Below are 17,511 nucleotides of genomic sequence, written 5' to 3'. Positions count from 1 at the left end.
AGAGAAATTCACTAACTCTCTTCACTTTTAGAAGCATCCTGTTGTCTTTGATGCTGCACCTGCTCAGGAGCTTTCATCAGGCAGATAGGACCACTACGAATGAGCTCTGATGCTCCCCAAAGCATGCATTATTTTTAAGGTATCACCTCTTTATATTGCCTCACTGTTTTTTAACTCTGCTTCTACCCCCCCCCCCCCCCCCGCCCCATAGAACATCTGTCAGAGCAGAGCTCTGCCCACAGTAAAGCTACTGTTCACCTGTAAAAAAATAATGGAGGTGATTCCATGTGGCTTCCTTTGGAAGCACAGGCCAGAACTCTCAGCCCAGAGGAAGGGAAGACAAAGCGGGCTTCCCACATTTCCCATGTTCAGGCTGCTGCAGGCCTGAAATGACGCACAGCACAATGTTAGATGCTCAGCACTTCACAAGATCTGGCCCTTAATGATCTCTTGAGTTACACAACCAGGCACAAGAAATAGCAGAATGACATGTTATCTTTACCAGAATGACTTTATTTATTTGTTATCTCGCTACTGTTACCACTGATGCAGGAATCTCTTACCATGAAATAGGACAGCTAGGTTAACCAGGAATTCCCCTCTCTCTAAGCAGTAATCGGGGCCTCCTTTTCAAAGATGCAACCGTCCCCACCGTAGGTTGAAAAAAAAAAATTGTCACTGAACAATTTAATAACATTTGCATTTAAAAGTCTTTATTTAAAACTCATATTTAATTAAAAAGTGGCCAGTAACATTTTAAATAATATTGCCATTTTAGGCAGTAAAGGATCCAATATCACATTTCTAAATTCTGCTCGCTAGCTATACTATAGCAGGATGATGCATTACCCCTAGACTCAAACCAACATCCCTGATAAGTTGCTCTACACATGACCAGGGCACTTATCTGCAACACTGAGGTGTCTGGTCTTTCTTTCATGTTTCTCTTCAGTTGCTCTTTGGAATTATTTCTTATTCCAGAAGCTTCTCTCTCTCTCGCTCTGCTTCAAGTTGCTTTTACTCACTTTGCATACAGAACCCTTTTCTGCTTCTTAACTCTGCCTGCTCCTTGTTACTCTCCACTTCCTGGGAATGTCTGTGCTCACACCCCTCTTTCTTCCCTTGGCTCTTTCTTCCCAGCAGCTTCAACCAGCAGGAGGTAGGTAGATAAGGGATAGAACGAAGGTGATAGGAAGGAAAGATGTGGTATACCACGATCTATATGGGTGTGGAGAATAATCTGAAAGCACCAGGGGATAAGCACAAGGAGTACTACAGAAAGGTAGCGCTACAGACATTTCTTTTCAACTCCGTGCGAGGTGTGGAAGGCGTGTGAATGTCATCCATGCTGCTCATCAGCTGGAGCGCCAAGAACATAGCAAACAGAACTTCCATTCCTCCCACAAAATGTACAAGCAGCTTACAAGCATCATCACTGGCTGTCCATTCTAGTTTGTGGACAAGTGTGCTGTGGTCTTTTTTGAACCTGGATCACCCTCATGGTGCTTGGGGAAGGAGGTTGCACTGTTCCCAGGCCAGTGACTGGATTTTCCCGTCTTGTGAGGAAGTACTTGGGGAAGAGGGCGTATTATTAGTGCAAATTAATAATTTGACAATTGAATGGAATTGTATTGAGCTGGCTAGTGTGTGTGCACACACGGGTGTGCATATGGCCAGACCATTGCCCACTGCGCATTGGAATGAGAACTGCAGATCCTGTCTCATAGGTTGTACACTGGTCATAGCTAATGGCTCAGTTCTGTTGGTCACCAATCCTTTAGCTCAAGTGGTATTATAAATAAGATCTGAGTTCTGTCTTTTCTATCACTGTCAAATTCTTATAATAGGTGGCCATGGGCCTGTTATATTATCTTAACCCAGCATATCATCATGAATTAAAACATATTCACAATGAAGCCAGTATGCCTGATGCAAGGAACCTGTCTGTCTTTGTGTTTAAGTAGCAATCATTGAACTTTTCAAAGACCTTGGGTAAAAGTATTAATGAGGTGGGAGGCAGAAATCTGAAATTGAGTGTCACTAATGTGAGACAGAAAATGAGTAGCTTGGCAGTTAATGGCAAGTCCTGGAGCAAGGGGGGAAGGAACTGTAGTTTAAAATCCCTTTCTCATTTAAAGTAAGAGAACTAGGAAAAAGTAGAAAACAGATTAGAAAAAGTCAAAAGATTTTACAAGGATTGGGAGCTGTGACTTCTGGCCATGGAGTCACATGTCCATAAGCCTGAAATATGAGAGATACTTTTTCTTATTGTTGCCTCAGCTTGCATAGATAAAATATATTATGATAGCACCTATGAATCCTAATCAAGGATCAGGGCTCCTTAGAGTTAAGGACAATTCTATTCTGTTTTGTATAGGTTTTTATACCGTGCTCATCACTGTAGTATCTGAGTGCATTCCAGTCATACATTAAATAACATGACTACACATCTGTCATGTGATGTTTGTTCTCTCTTCTCCCCCCTCCCCCCCCCCCAAGGGAGAAACATGTGCAGCAAAGTACCTTGGTTTGGTAGGATGTGGCTTTTTTTTTTTTTTAAATACAATACAAACATGCTTATCAAATAACAAAGAAGAGAGTCCTTGACCCAGAGAACTCACAATCTCAATGTCAGACAGGATGCAACAGGTGGATGAAAGCAGGACCAGCTCTTGCTTTTTTGCTGCCCCAAGCAAAAAAAAAAAGCGGCCGGACTGCCGAAGCAAAAAAAGAAAATGGCAGCCGCAGGGAGCACGTGGAGGGCGGTCAAGGCGGCTCACAGGGGGGGTGAAGGGCGGTGCCCGCCCGCTCCCTCCACCCGTGGGCAGCCAGGCGCTGCAGCCCTCTCGCAGCCAGGCGAGAGGGGCTCCTCCCTCCGGCCTTGGGGTGCCTCTCCTGGCCGGGCAGACAGAGCCCCTGGGGGCTGCAGGAGGTGCTGGCTCAGCTGCTCCTTTAAAGGCAGCTCGGCCGGGCTGGGCTCAGAGCGGTGTGGGAGGCGGAGGCCAGCGCAGGCAGTGGGGAGTGGCGCGTCCCGGGGAGTCCGGTGGCACAGTGAGCGGCGGGGATCACTAGTTCCTGCCCCCCTGGGCTGGGGTCCGTGCCCCTGCAGGGCTGGGCTGGGACTGGCGGAGAGTGGGGAGCCAGCCGGGGGCTCCGGAGCTGCAGACTGGGCTGCCAAAGCAAAAAAAAAAAAAAAGAACCACGGCAGGGCGGCCGGAATGTGCCGCCCCAAGATTGGCCGGAATGCCGCCCCTTACAATGTGCCGCTCCAGGCACGTGCTTTCTCGTCTGGTGCCTGGAGCCAGCCCTGGATGAAAGAGACAAATAGGTGTGGGTTGGGAGACTGAAGTAACAGTAAAGCGGAGTTTAGCAGAAAAGCAGAAGTCTCAGCTACCGCTATCGTGGGTTGTGGCTGTTTAATTTGTTTTTCGTTATCTCATAACTTCTATGTGTCAGAGCGAAGGGGATATGTGTGCCTCTTGGATCAGATCATTCCCCCAAACAAATGAAACTCAGAACTCTATTCCATTGTTCACTGTGATGACAATCTCTGTTCATTCCCTGGGACACGCAATTTGCACTGAAAGCAGAATTTGGCCCCTTTATATTACAGATACTGCATAAGAGCATTTCCCTCTTCCCTTTTCTAGAAAATAGGATGACCCCTTTCCAGGTGGTAGCTATTGCTGGAAATTGCAGTGAAAGAAATATCCAGGTGGCAGTCATAGTATTAAGAGATTTGTTCTCAATATTTCAGAGAGACTGTAGGTGTAATTAGAAATTTTTGCTATTTACTCTAAGGGTAGTGCGGTTATATTTAATTAATGTGCTGTTTTCATATTTGACTCCTATTATGAGCCATAACTATCCTCTGCAAAGGGATCAGAAGAAAGTCCAGTGAAGTGCATGGGAAAGTTTCTCCTAAGTGTGCTATACAGCAGGGGTAGTCAATAGGGAGACTGTGGTCCAAATCTGGCCAACTGAATGCTTTTGAACAGACCCCATTTTCTTTTTATTTAATTATTATTATAATAATTTTCTTTTGTTATTATTTTCTCTGGAGTCTGGACCTTGGCTATACCTTGACCAAGAAATTTGTATCTTGACAAAACATAATTGATTACCCTGGTCTACAGGATGAAACACATCACAATGAAAGCAGGAACCTTTTTTTCCTCTGACCTATGCTGGATGATACAGCCTACCTGAGCTTCACTTGAATGCCCCCCCAAAAAGGTGTGTGCATGGAGGGAGCTGTGCAAGGGGCAGCTGCGGTCTAGTGGAGGGAGCATGGGGATGGCAACCAGGACACCTGGCTTCTATTCCTGACAGATTGAGTGTGAGCAACTCATTTAACCTCTCTGTGCCTCAGTTAACACCTCTGTAAAATAGAGATACTACTTCCCTCATGTTTGGTGATAGTTTAGGATGCAAAATAGCTATATAACTTCAACGGGTGGGCCCAGTCCGCAAGTGCTGAGCACCCTTAGTTCCACTGGAATGAGTAGGACTTGAGAGTGCTCAGAGCTTGGTAGGGTTAGGTTCTATTGCAATAGTGTAAGATGGCAGTCTATGAGGGTTGGAAAAGCAGCTGCATTATGTTCTCTTTCACCTTCCTTTGAAGCTGCGATCACTGCAGAAGGACAGAGCTACTGGACTAGGTTGTCCAAGGGCTTGATATGGTATGGCAGCTTGTATGTAATTACATTGTTCTATTCAGCAGGATGCATTATTCTCTATTTATCACCTGTTGTTTACATTCTTTGAGGAAAACCAAATATTTAGTTCTATTGAGCAATTCTTATTCTGACTGGAGTTTCACACAATGGAATAATCAGTTACTGTTTTAACATTTGAATGTATGCATGTCTACAGCTTCCTTCAGTAGGGCAGAAAACAGACAGTACATGTGTGCGCATATTATAATAGCAACATGCAATACTGGCGCTGCTATCCATAATTCCATCCCAGTTTAACCTGGCAATAGAAACAATGGCTTTTTAGAGGAACGCCCCTTCCTGGGTGTCACAAAGGGCTGCATATAGATGTTACATCAATACCATATAGATGTTAACTCTGTGTGTGTGTGTTGCAATACCATATAGATATTAACTGTGTGTGTGTCTGTGTTGTAATATCATATAGATGTTAAGCTTGTGTGTGTGTGTGTGTGTGTGTGTGTGTGTGTGTGTGTGTGTGTGAGAGAGAAATGGGAGCCAGGCAGATCATATAGTATAATAGTAATACTTAGCATTTGTATAGCACTTTTCATCCATAGATCTCAAAGTGTTTTACAGAGGCTGGTAAGCATTAGCAGCCCACTATGACAAAGCATAGATGTTAAAGCAAAATCTGTCTAGCAGATAGACAGTATAGCACAGTATAATATAGATGGTAAACCAATGACCCAGAATCCAGACAGCTAAAATCTTAATCCCCTTTAAATAGATTCACAGACATCTTTTCATTGCAAACATTTGATCCGATGAGATGCTGTGTACTGTTGTGCTGTATTTATAGACCAACATGACAAAGGTTTGCAGTGTTTTTGCTTAAATAATTCCATTTTCTCCTGTTAATTTGTCAACACACTGTGGTCTTTGAAAAGCATGCTTTTGAGATGGGAAAGAAAAAGAACATCAGATCTGTATCAAAACAGTCAGATAATAAACAAAGGGCTATGTACAACGAGTTCTGAGTCAGCAGACACCCTGATTAGTAAGGGTACTTTCAGTCTGAATAAGCCAAGAGTAATGATCTTCCATAAAGAAAATTTTTTTTGTCTCCCCATGTCCAAAGATTGGGGAAGTTACTTACAGTTTAACTTACATAAGCAAAAGCCTCACTTCTGTGGAAAAGGAGGAAGCAGCCCCTCTCTCTATAGCTCTGGTGCAGCTGCCCTTGGAATACATTGCATTCAGTTCTGGGCACCATGGGGCAACTGGAGAAAGATCAGACAAGAACAACAGACAGATCAGGGCTAGAGTGGTTAACTGTGCCCTGATTCAGTCAGGTGCTTAAGCGTGTGCCTAATTTTAAGCATAGACATAGTCCCTTTGATTTTAATTGGACTACACATGCTCCAAGTCAGGCACTTGCTTAAGTGCCTTGCTGAATCAGCAACCTAATAAGGGAGAATAAAAGAGCCAAGTATACACACTAAGTGGGGGACATAAATATTTTAAGAGTGTGAACCCTGATTTAGAAGAGATATTTAGTGTGATACCTGAGGTTTAAGTTGGAGCAAAGAGAAGAAGGTAAGAAAGGGAAAATGTAGGCAGTGTAGCAAGAACTTCCTGGCTTTTGGTTCTTTGGCCAAGAGTGAGCAGGGTCTTTAGAGGTCTTCATTTTTGGTTGCCCAACATACAGCATCCGAAACAGGCATAATTTTCAGAGGGCAGGCGATGAGCACTTTCTGAAAGTCAGGCTCTTTTAAGGTTGGCCATCCAAGTCACTAGTAACCTTAGAAATCTTGGCCCTTAACTGTGCACCGGCAATGTTGTATTAAGACACTATTTATGTATTTAATTTCCATTTTTATAGAAGACTTTATTTCTTTAGGAAAAAGGGGGGATATTGAAAAAAGAAAGTCCTCAGTTCTATCTCAAAGAGGCAATCAGTCAACAGAGGCCAACTGGTGGCCATCTTTGTCATTAGTAACGAAACACTTATAGACAGCTTAAAAGGGACCAAATCCTGTAGTCCTTGCACAGGCAGTATTCCCACTGAGCGAAATTCTGCCCCCACTGAAGTCAATGGGAGTTTTGCCTGAGAAAGGACTGCAGAATTTGGCCCAGGAGAAAGAATTTTCAACTTGAAGAAACTTCTCACTAAATGTTTAACTTAATTAATCAATCTATAGCTTTTACTACTTATTAGTGGGCTTACTGCAATCAGTCAATAGGGAAATGGTGATCTCAACTTCGGAACCCAGGTCTCTGTGGCCGAATTGCTATTGGAACACATGCAAATGAGAAAGGTGACTGTCGGTGGAAATTCTGCAGTGTCAGGAAAGTGTTACTTGTGGTTTACAAAACAAAACCAGAGCCCAATCCTCAAAGAATTGCAAGTATGCTCATATACAACCCCAATTCTCTTGTCACTGCTGCTGCTACGCACACATTAAATTTGGCAGGCCCTTACTGAGAGACTTGAAAGATGCCCTTCTGCCATCTTAGCAGTGACATGTGGACTGAAGGAAGGCATTTGGTCTGAGTGTGGGCTTAATAAGGAGTGATATTATCTTAAATACCAAGCACTAATTTTTTTTTAAAGCATACATCCAGCTTAGTCTCTGAAGGGCCCTTGGAGTACTTGCTGTCCTTCCCTGGCAGTCAGCCATTAGAAATAAACCAGGGAGACATTTAAGAGCAGCAGAATGGTACTCTTTGCACCCTCAAAGAATGCCGATAACCATAGTGCATGGAACAGAAGAGGTGCCTCAAAAACGCATTATTTAGCTCAGAGTCAGGGATTAACGTGTCTCCAAAACAGTGTCCATTCCCAGTGTCCATTCCCACTCCCCTTCCCTTGATCCTCCATAGTTTAGTCTCCTTTTGCCAACTGAAACACCCCCCACCCCCCAAGAATCAGGAAGAACTGCTGACATTATGGCAAGCCGTGCACAAGCTCTATTGTTTGCTAAACTCCCTTCATCCTGTTCTTACTCTCCCATGTCACAGTCAGGGCCAGCCTCAGAAACCAGCCAGGGGCTGTTGGGTTATAGAATAAGTCCTCCAGGAAGTGTAGAGATGCTTCCTGTACACTCTTCACGCAGTCTTTGGTTTCCCTGGGATACTCCTGCTGGGGCAGAAATAAATGAGCTCAGGATAGGGCAGTTGTAGGCTGCACCTACGCAGAGTAGTAGGAAGTTTGTTATCTCATTTCTGTACATAGTTCCTGTTCATAATAAAGAGTTTATCCTGACACCACTCTGCTTGTCATTAAGCTACTACAGTTGTGGCCTGGTTCTTTTGCGGTTCTACCTCCCACTGGAGCAACCAGACTGAAGGAGGAAAACATCTCACCTCCAATCATGGCAGCAGGGTGAGAGGTGGAAGAGACTGGTGGTCACTATCAGTAGCTAATGTTTGTACTAGAGGTGGGTGAACCTCACAGAGTTTTGCTAACCTCATGCCCTCTTCACAAAACTAGCTTGAGTTCATGAACCTTTTTTCTTCTTTTAATGTAAACCCACATTCCTCCCCCTCCCATTGCCAACGGGGTTAAGTCAATTAAAATACGCTTCTTGTTAAAAGGAAGACAGTGCCAAGTATTAGGGATAGAACATACCCCTACAGCTAGGCAGTCGTGTGCTACATATTTCATATGATTTTTTTCACCCATCTTTTCGGCTCCATTTTCCCAGTCCCTCTGTATTTATTTTTCTCGCAGCTCCATTTTTCACCCAATTTCTTCATGGGATTTCTTGTCTTTTCTTGTAGTCTCTCCTACGTGCAGTGTGTTAAAGTCTAATCTTTGAACTCAAAATGTTCGAGTGGGTTTGAACCTAGGCCAAGTGAATTGCCTATATCTTTGGATATGTACAGCCTTATATAAACGCTAAGTGTTATTAGATTCCTCTCCAGCAGACTGGGGAGGAAGGGTTTCCCTGAAATGGTGCAACCCTAGTTGATTGTTTGACTGCTTGTAATCCTGCATACCTCTGTTCTGTTCATAACTCCTCCAAAGGGTCCCTATCATCTCAAAATTGTCGGGGTAGTATTTCAGTGAGTACCAGCTACAACTAAACCACTTAAGCACCTAAAAATAAAGTCTGTGCTCAGATGCAGCAGACCCATAACTCTGACTGAGGCCAATGTTTATTTGCAGTTAGATTGTGGCCCTCAAATTTATGTTAATTTTTTCCAATGCCTTTCTGGTTTGGGCTATGAGAGTATTTGTAAGGTACAATAATAGTATACGTTAAGGAATTTGGAGCTTATTTAAAAGGTTAAAACCTAGCTGAAAAACATTTGATAGAGTTTTGAAATTCTGGTTAGTGGAATTTGCTGTACATGAGATTTGAAATAATGTGCTGAGCATATTTAAGTGATGAATAATAAATAAATAAATTTGGAATCCACGGGCCAGATCCTCATTGAGTGTGAATCAGACATGCCAAACCCGCAAAAAAAAAAAAAAAAAAAAAAAAATGCAGAAATTGGGCTTGTTTTGGCCTTAACTGGCATGTGGGTTGCTTGTTGGCTTGTAGCTTGTTTGGCTTGTAGCTTGTTGCTTTCTTCTTTTTTTTTTATCAGCTCCCGGCAAGCAGGGGCAAGGCAGGGAGAGAGTCAGGGATGCACAGTGGGCCCACCACAGTCCCAGACTGCACGCCAGGGGGATCTAGTCACATAGAGTGTTGGGGTTCTTAGGGATTGGCTTGTTTTGGCCTTGTTTTGAAACGGGATTAGCTTGATTTTTGGCTTATTGTGAAAGTCGGGGTGCTTATTTACCACATGAAAGTTGGCAACTGGGGTGTGAATCAGTGTAGCTCTAAGGGACTCAAAAGAGCTATGCCAAGTTACAACAGCCCTATAGTTTTCTAACCCAGGGAGTGGCTAAAAGGCCTATTTTTTTGATACTCCATTTCAGCATCCAGTTTTAGAAGATTTATTTTTCACTTATCTCATCCCTTCAGCCAAGGTACATTTATACATACAACCCAAGTCTGGTGAGCTGTTTAGATTGATTAACGCACCTGGCTGTTTGTATTTCAGTGCTGATTTGGTATAAAAAGAGCTCAAAGAAAAGTGTGTTCAATTACATGAAGAAAAACATGAAGAAAATGCTGTGTTTTTATTGGCTTGTTTCATTAGATTCCATACACTAGGGATATTTTATTCGGTTCTCCGGTCACAGCACATTTCCTGGTCTCACCATTCCACAAAAGAAATATATTTTACTATGGCAGTTTTCTACATCTTGAGCTGCCCCAACTCTCTCCTCCATTTCTTGTTGGGATTTTGTACTAGGCACAGATGGGCCTGATTCTTATTTAACTAAGGCCTCTTTACACTCTCAGAACAGTATAAAGGGGCCTAAGTATAAATTAGGATCAGGCTCAAATGTGTGGCAAAAGGATAACTGAAGGGTCAGGGATTTAGAACAGAACAGAGATTCGGGCCCCAACGGTGTCAGAATTGTGTCACTGACTTCAATGGGAGAAGGACTGAGCCCAGAGCTTTTTACCTGTAAGGGTGTGTCTACACTAGAGCTGGAAGGTGTGACTACCAACCCTAGGAGACATCCCTGAACTAGTTCTGATCGAGCTAGAACACTACAAATAGAAATGTAGCTGTGGCAGCACAAGGGGCAAGAGGAGCTAGCTGCCCTAAGTATGATCCCTTTGAGACAGTAGGTGCATATTTGGGGCAGCTATCCCCTCCCACTCCTGGCACTGCCAAAGCGACACTGTTTTGGAGCACTACCTTAGAACGAATGCAGGTATGTTTACTCGAGCTGGCAATTACAACCTCCAGCTGCAGTACAGACATACCCTAAGTCACTGGTTTGAATGTGGCCTGGTTGGCAGTGGCCCGAAATTGTTACTATATGACAGCCCTTTGGGAATCTAGGTAAAATTGAGTTGGTGGACTCTAGAGTTGGTCCAGTTTCTAGTGGACAGGGGTCACAGAAAAGTTATTACAATTGGCCACTGGTACTCTTGTTGGCATGAACAGCAGAAATGCCAAGGACTCCACTGATGGAAAAGACCTCCATGGGTAAATAAATAAATGTATTTATAAGTAAGTAAATGAGACCAATGAAGTTGTATAGAAATTGAATAGGAATCTATAGCAATCGGTCTAAGAACCTTTGTAGAATTTAATAGAGAATTATAACTTTTCTATAGGGTTTTGAACCATCCTATAGAAGAGATAGGTCTCCATTAAATTCTATAGGATGGCTCAGAAACCCAATAGCAAGGCTATCATTTTCTACTGAATTGTATAGGACTTTTCGAAAGGAGCTGAATGAATGTGGAGACTGAAGTGCCCTCTAATTCCTGAAGGTGTCTGAGTTACAATGCCATTAGGAGGCTTTTGCCACTGCTGTTGCAGTTGTGCCTGTTCTGTGGATAAAAAGAAAAGTCTCTCTGGGACAAGTTTTCAATACACTCGGGAAATCTGTATGAAAAGCAGTTGCACAGCTGGCCCATTAGCCGAGCAATAATACAGATCTGGGGTTTGAGTCGGATGTTCAGTCCCTTGTTCCAAGCTGGTTTGGGAGCATTATACAGGCTGCACATTCAAACATGTTGGTTACAGTACTTCTGTCTCCTCAGGAGAGGGAAAGTTGTCATAATGGATGGGCCCTAAGGGTAGTGATGGTGAAATTGGTTCTGATGAAAGTTGTCATACTGGGAACACTAGTCCTTGTCTACATGGGGAATTTTAGGGAATTCTCTCACTGGCACTAACAACTAATGTAGCCCAGCCGCTGCTGGTGCTTTTACTACAGTGTCACAAGACTTGCTCATAGAAATTGTGACATTATCTGATTAAAATCTGACCATGTAGATCACTGTTGCTGCCACTGTTATATAATTGCAACAAATCTTGTACAAAGTGTGGCATGTGAGATGTCTATGGAAAAGTTATGATTTGCTGAATATGATTATGCCATTTATAGGCATGCATCATTTTTGTATCTGAAGTTATGAATATTAACTATGTACCTCTGTTTCAAATATTTGCTCCTGTGGTGACACCAACAAGGTATTTAGCCAGCACATTGTGAAGGGACTATTCAATTTGAATAGCCCATCAAAGAACACTTAACTCACAATGAACCATGGAAGACACCTATTTACACTTAATGGACTTTCCTGAGGACTTTTTTTTACTAGAGTATGGGTAATGGCTTCTGGTATGACTAAGCGAAGCATGCATGGACATATGACTTGCCCGTGTGACTCCAAACTCCATCTGGTTACCTGTAATTTTCCACAAATGTAGAACAATGGGTTTCCCTTCACTCAGAAGAAGCTATAAAAGGCCCAGGAAACATCTCCATTTTGCCTCTTTACTGCTCAAACCTCTGGACTATGAACTTATACTAATGGGAGCAGCCTAACCAAAGGACTGAGGACCTTCCAATGATTTGGAAGCAACCAGAGACTTAACAAGCCAGCAGTTTATTTCATCGCTGCTACAAGCCTTTGCAAGTACTGTATGTATTTGATTCCTTTAACCAATTTTAACTCTACCTTTCTTTCTTTTTATAAATAAACCTTTAAATATTAGATACTAAAGGATTGGCAACAAAGTGATTATTGGGCAAGATCTGAGTTGTATATTGACTTGGGTGTGTGGCTGCTCCTTTGGGATCAGACGAACCCTTTTGTTTGATGAAATTGGTTTTAAATAACCACTCATCATTAAGTCTAGTGTCTGGGTGTTGAATCCAGGATTGGAATAGCTAAGGAGGCTGCATTTCTGACTTCTTGATAGCCAGTGTGGTGAGACACAAGTTTACTTTTGTTGCTGGTTTGGTATATTTCATGGAAGAATAACCACCAGTTTTGGGGTGTGTCTGCCTTTTTTCCAAGCAGCTTGGTATTCTCAGTTGTGACCCATTAAGGCATGGTGACACAAATATTTCCATTTGCTTTAGGTTTCATAAAACCATTTTAAAAATAAATCCTACAACTGGGCCTAAATGACTTGACCATATCCCTTCAAAGCCCTCACTTCATAAAGCAAATTAATGAATAGGTTTTGTATATAAAAAAGAAGGAAAGATCGTATCAGAAAATGCAATTCCCATAAAAGGTAATACTTGACTCTTACAACTCCTTGGATGTTTTCAATGCACAAGAAAAATGAAAAATAACTAACAAAGTACAGTATAGAACATTCTAATTAGCAACTAGATGTCTCAGCACCATGGTCAAGATCGGAGTCTATAATTTCACTGGTTGCTTTACAAACTCTTAAAGGACAGAGAATCATCAAATTCATAAAAAAAGTTAAACTAAGTGTGATCTATAAAGGGATAACATGTAGAGAACAAGCTCCCAGCCTTCTCAAATCATTTCTCATGAAAACAGATCCATAGGGTTGGGTTTTTTTTTTTTTTTTTTTTTTAAAAGCCAGAGCATTCACAGAAGTTCTGATTACATTTTACTGCAGGAGAAGGAAAGAAGAAGAAAAAAAGCAGTTTTTCAAGTATTCACTGAGTATATTCTTCTCTCATGTACCATGGTTTACTTCTACACCAACACATGCAAAAGGGAATTCTGTACAGGTGGTCAAGTCACCTCTCTATACAAAGCTTTAGCCTGAAGTCATCCCATTGTAGAACATACAAATACATTCTAAGTGACTTATAGTAATATCATAGACTTATTTAAAAGAACAACACAGCTATTGCATGGAATACTATTGTTTTCTGGTTAAAACTCTTTTCGATACTCACAGGTACCTCGAAAACACACGGCTTTGAACCTCCAAATCAAATGAAAATTTAAACTTTGTAAACAATTCTCTCTTATTTCTCCACCTGGGGGGAAGAGGAGGAGGAGGAGAAAGAGGGTCTGTCTGGATTACTTGGGTGACCTCTGACAGTCACCTGAGGGGTCTATCTTTTTCTTACACTGTGGAACACTTATATAGCTTGTCATGCCCATCAAGTCTCATTCCATTTTCAATTGAACTGGATGGGCTGGTCTTCTCCAGTCTAGCTCCTCCCTGTCAGCCAGGACAGATGTGACTGACTTCTCCCTTCTGTTTCAGTTCTTTCCCTCCTGGCAGGTTTGGTCTAGTGGACTTTTCTCCTATACAGTCTGGATCCAGACCCTCCTCTCCAGGCAGGGCTGGCTCCAGTCTAGCTCCTCGAAGTCTAAGAGCACCTCCTCTTCCAGGTCTGGCTCCACTTCACTTCTTGGAGAAAGCCTTTTCAGTGCCTTTCCTCCCCAGAGGAAATATAGCTCTTTTCTTAGAAGAACTACTTACTAGAGCTGGTCAGGAAACTGTTTTCCCCTCCTGTAAGAATTTTTGAGATTTCAAAAATTTTCCCGCCCCCAAAATCAGGATGAAAAGTTGAAATCAAAAAACATATTCCAAACCAAAAATCCAAACAAAAATTAGCATTGGGTCAATCTAAATATTTCAGTTTGGTAATTTTGAAATGGCTTGTTACCATTTTTAAACACATTTTACTATCAATTAACTGAAATTTCTAAACAAAGGTGTTTTAACCTGAAAAATGCTACGCTTTGTATTGAAAGTGTAAAAATGGGATGTTTTGACAACGTTTTTTTCCCCAAAGACTTTTCAAAATGCAAATTGGTTGAAACTGACCCTTTGCTGTGAACAGTTTCAATAATAAGAACATTTATAAATCACACACAGACAAACCTGGTTTTGTTGAAAAACAGAATATAGACAATTCTAAAGGAAGTGTGTCTGGCGCTCATCTCAGCAGCCTGTTAAGTTTTCTAGGTAGTGTGCAATAATGCTAATACTGATGTATCTGGTCAACACACAATCATAAATCACATGGCAAGAAAGACGGTGCTAAGAACTCAAACATTTAAACAAAGTCAGGCAAAGGGGTTTAAAGCTTCTTATAAAACAAACAATCAAGCACTTGATTGCCATGCCACCCACTGAGAAAGTCATGTGACAGCCAAAGGAAGGGCCGCTTGCAGCCCTTCCATCAGATTAAGAAAACAGCTGCACTGGTTTGTGCTCTACCCTTTTAGGATGAACTACTCCCTTAGGCCTTGCTTGAGGTTTTGCAAGAGTCTGGGTTACAGGCTGTTGGGACCACAGTGGTAATGTACAGCAGGCAGCCTGGATATACAAACACAGGCCTACCTCTTCTTTCCCATACAAACAACCCGGGTTAACCAATGTGCACTTAGTACACTTGCACAGGGCTCCCATCTCAAGGGGGCCCCCTGACCATCAGATCTATGGGTGGCTTTGCAACGGGCCAAACCTGAGTAGTGCTGTGACTCCACACGCTCCAGGCCACAGTGCCACTCACTCAAATTTGGCCTGTGTTGTGGGAGTACAGGACAGGTGATGGGAGCAAGCGGAGCTGCTGGGAAGCCAGGACCAGGAGGAGCCCTCCTAGCCCAGGATGGGAGTGGAGCACTGAGCCTGGCAGGGTGGGGGGTGGAGTGAGCAGGTTGCTGGTGAGAGGCCAGGAAGGTCCCTGGGGAACTGGGGAGGGACTGGGGTGAATGGGGCACATTGGGGGGCTGCAAGATGAGGGGTTGCAGGCAAGTGGGGGATTAGAGGGAGGTGGAGGGAGTTGTGGGGAGAATGGGGGATGTTGGAGGTGATGAATTTGGGGGCCAGGATGTTGGGGGCTGTGGCTGGTGGACTGGTGTTGGGGGTTGTGGTGAGCGGAATGTATGTCAGGACTCCTAGGATGCATGTGGGGCCTGAGGGTTGTTGGGGTATATGTGGAGTGGGAGGACATTCTGGGGAGAGGTCTGTGTGTGGGGCGGGCAGAGAAGGGCACTCGGGCTCTATGTATGAGGTGGGAGTGCTTTGCTGAGTGGCCCCTGTTCATGCCATGCAGGGTTGCAGCATGGCTCGGGTTTGACCAGGCCGCCCCTCTATCATGCGGGGGGGGGTGTGTGTGTGTGTGGAGGGGGAAGGACAGTTGGGCCAAATGTGAGTGACGGTGGCAGGGGCAATTTCCATAGTGCACAGGGCCCCAAAATTCTTTAATCCTGCCCTGCATACAAAGTTTTTACAGTCCATTGACATCAGTAGATTTACTCTTGGTTTACATCAGTGGGATAGGAGAATCAAGCCCATATTCTCTGGAATGGAGCATTTGAAGGTGGGTAATGCTAATCTCTGCTCTCTTTGGCTGAAATGTCAGTATGTTGAGTCTTGTAACACAGAACTCTGTTAAAAGGTAGGAGTGTTTGCAATTAAGGGACATTTCTTAGAGGCAGTTTTGAGGGGTTTGCATGTGAGGACGATGGATACTGCGGAGGGCTTGAAGACAAAACTTACGCAAGTTGAAACCAAACTGTTTGTGAGGACCATCGCGTTCCCCACACTGCCGTGACTGACACGCACGCAGTCTCAGGCTCACTCCGCTGCTGAACAAAGAATGGACCCATTATGGCAAAGAAGCACGTAAGCATTAGTCATTAATTACATCTCACAGGTGTTGCTGTAGCACAATCAAGCAGGGGAAGGGAGAGAATGTGAGGGGGAGGGAGAAGAGGAGGGATAGATTCATTCCTATTGCGCTGTCAGTGCCAGCATCAGAACCCCCTTAGTTTCCTTCTGCCACTCTCATCTTTGGCCCTAATGCTCCTTATCATGCCCCATGTGTAGTTATTAACCCCTTGTGCAAACTGAGTATAAAATGCTACTTTTCTTTTTTGGTAGCACACTGCATGGCCAGGTTTCACAGGTATAAGTACCTGCACAAGGTACACAGCTCTTTGTGCTGCCTTTCACATTACCCCTTGTGCTTGGAATGACCACGTAAACCCCACTACACCAGGCCCTCAGCCACGTCTTACTCAAATCCCTCCTAAAGGCTCACTTCTTCATAAGACCAGCAAAACTTAGCCTACACCACTCCAATGTCCTCCCTACTCACAATGTTACATAACTGCGGTCTGGAGGCCCCCAGGACCTCCACAGTGCTAGGTGCTGTACAAAACAGAACAAAAAGATGGTCTCTGCCCCAAAGCACTTACAATCTAATGTGGGCTCTTATCATCTAGCGTGTCTCATCTGGTCCTTTCTGGGTGTGCCTTTTACACTGTCAGTTCCTTGTGCCACAGACTGCCTTTTGGTATGTCTTGTACAGCACTAAACATGCTGTTGATGCGTAACAAAGAAATAATACAAATTAACAATAAATACAGTCAATTATTACATTTTAAAATAGTGCCAAAGTCTGGTAGGGACTAGTTGCCAGATGTGTTTATGGTTGCCTCCCATAGCATAATCTCAAAAGACAATCCAAATAAATACAGATCAAATCTAAGGATGCACTGCTGCCCCCAGAAATGCACGTATCATTCATACTGAAGTTCTGCAGTGATAGTACGTGGCTTTTTCTCAGCAAACTCGGCAAGAAGCCAGCTCCCATACTGACATGCCAGGACTTCATGGAAAGGCAAGCGAATGAGGCTAACAGTGAGGTTTTCAGACTATGTGAAGCTATTTATTCTGTACAAGTTTAGTTGTTGACCTGAAATATGACATATTCTTGACCACTCTGGGCCACATTGTACCCTCTAGTTCTGTGAGAGGAGATTACAAGGATCTAGCAGGTTCCAACTCAGGCTACAGGGGGCAGGGAAGGGAGATCACTGCTTCTGCAACATTATTCTCTCCCTCTAATGACCCTACAGAAGCCCCTCTGCACAGATTCCATAGACTTGGGATCCATGCATGGGCGGAATGTGAGGAAGACCAGAAAGGGCTTTACTCTCTTGCCATGTCCTCCCTTTCCCCCAAACCTATGGATCTTTTGTAGTTAAGTTAAATGAATACAGACAGGATCAGCATTATC

The sequence above is a fragment of the Chrysemys picta genome, chromosome 3 (assembly GCF_011386835.1).
Source record: "Chrysemys picta bellii isolate R12L10 chromosome 3, ASM1138683v2, whole genome shotgun sequence".
NCBI lineage: Eukaryota > Metazoa > Chordata > Testudines > Emydidae > Chrysemys > Chrysemys picta.
This window is presented reverse-complemented; position numbering follows the sequence as displayed.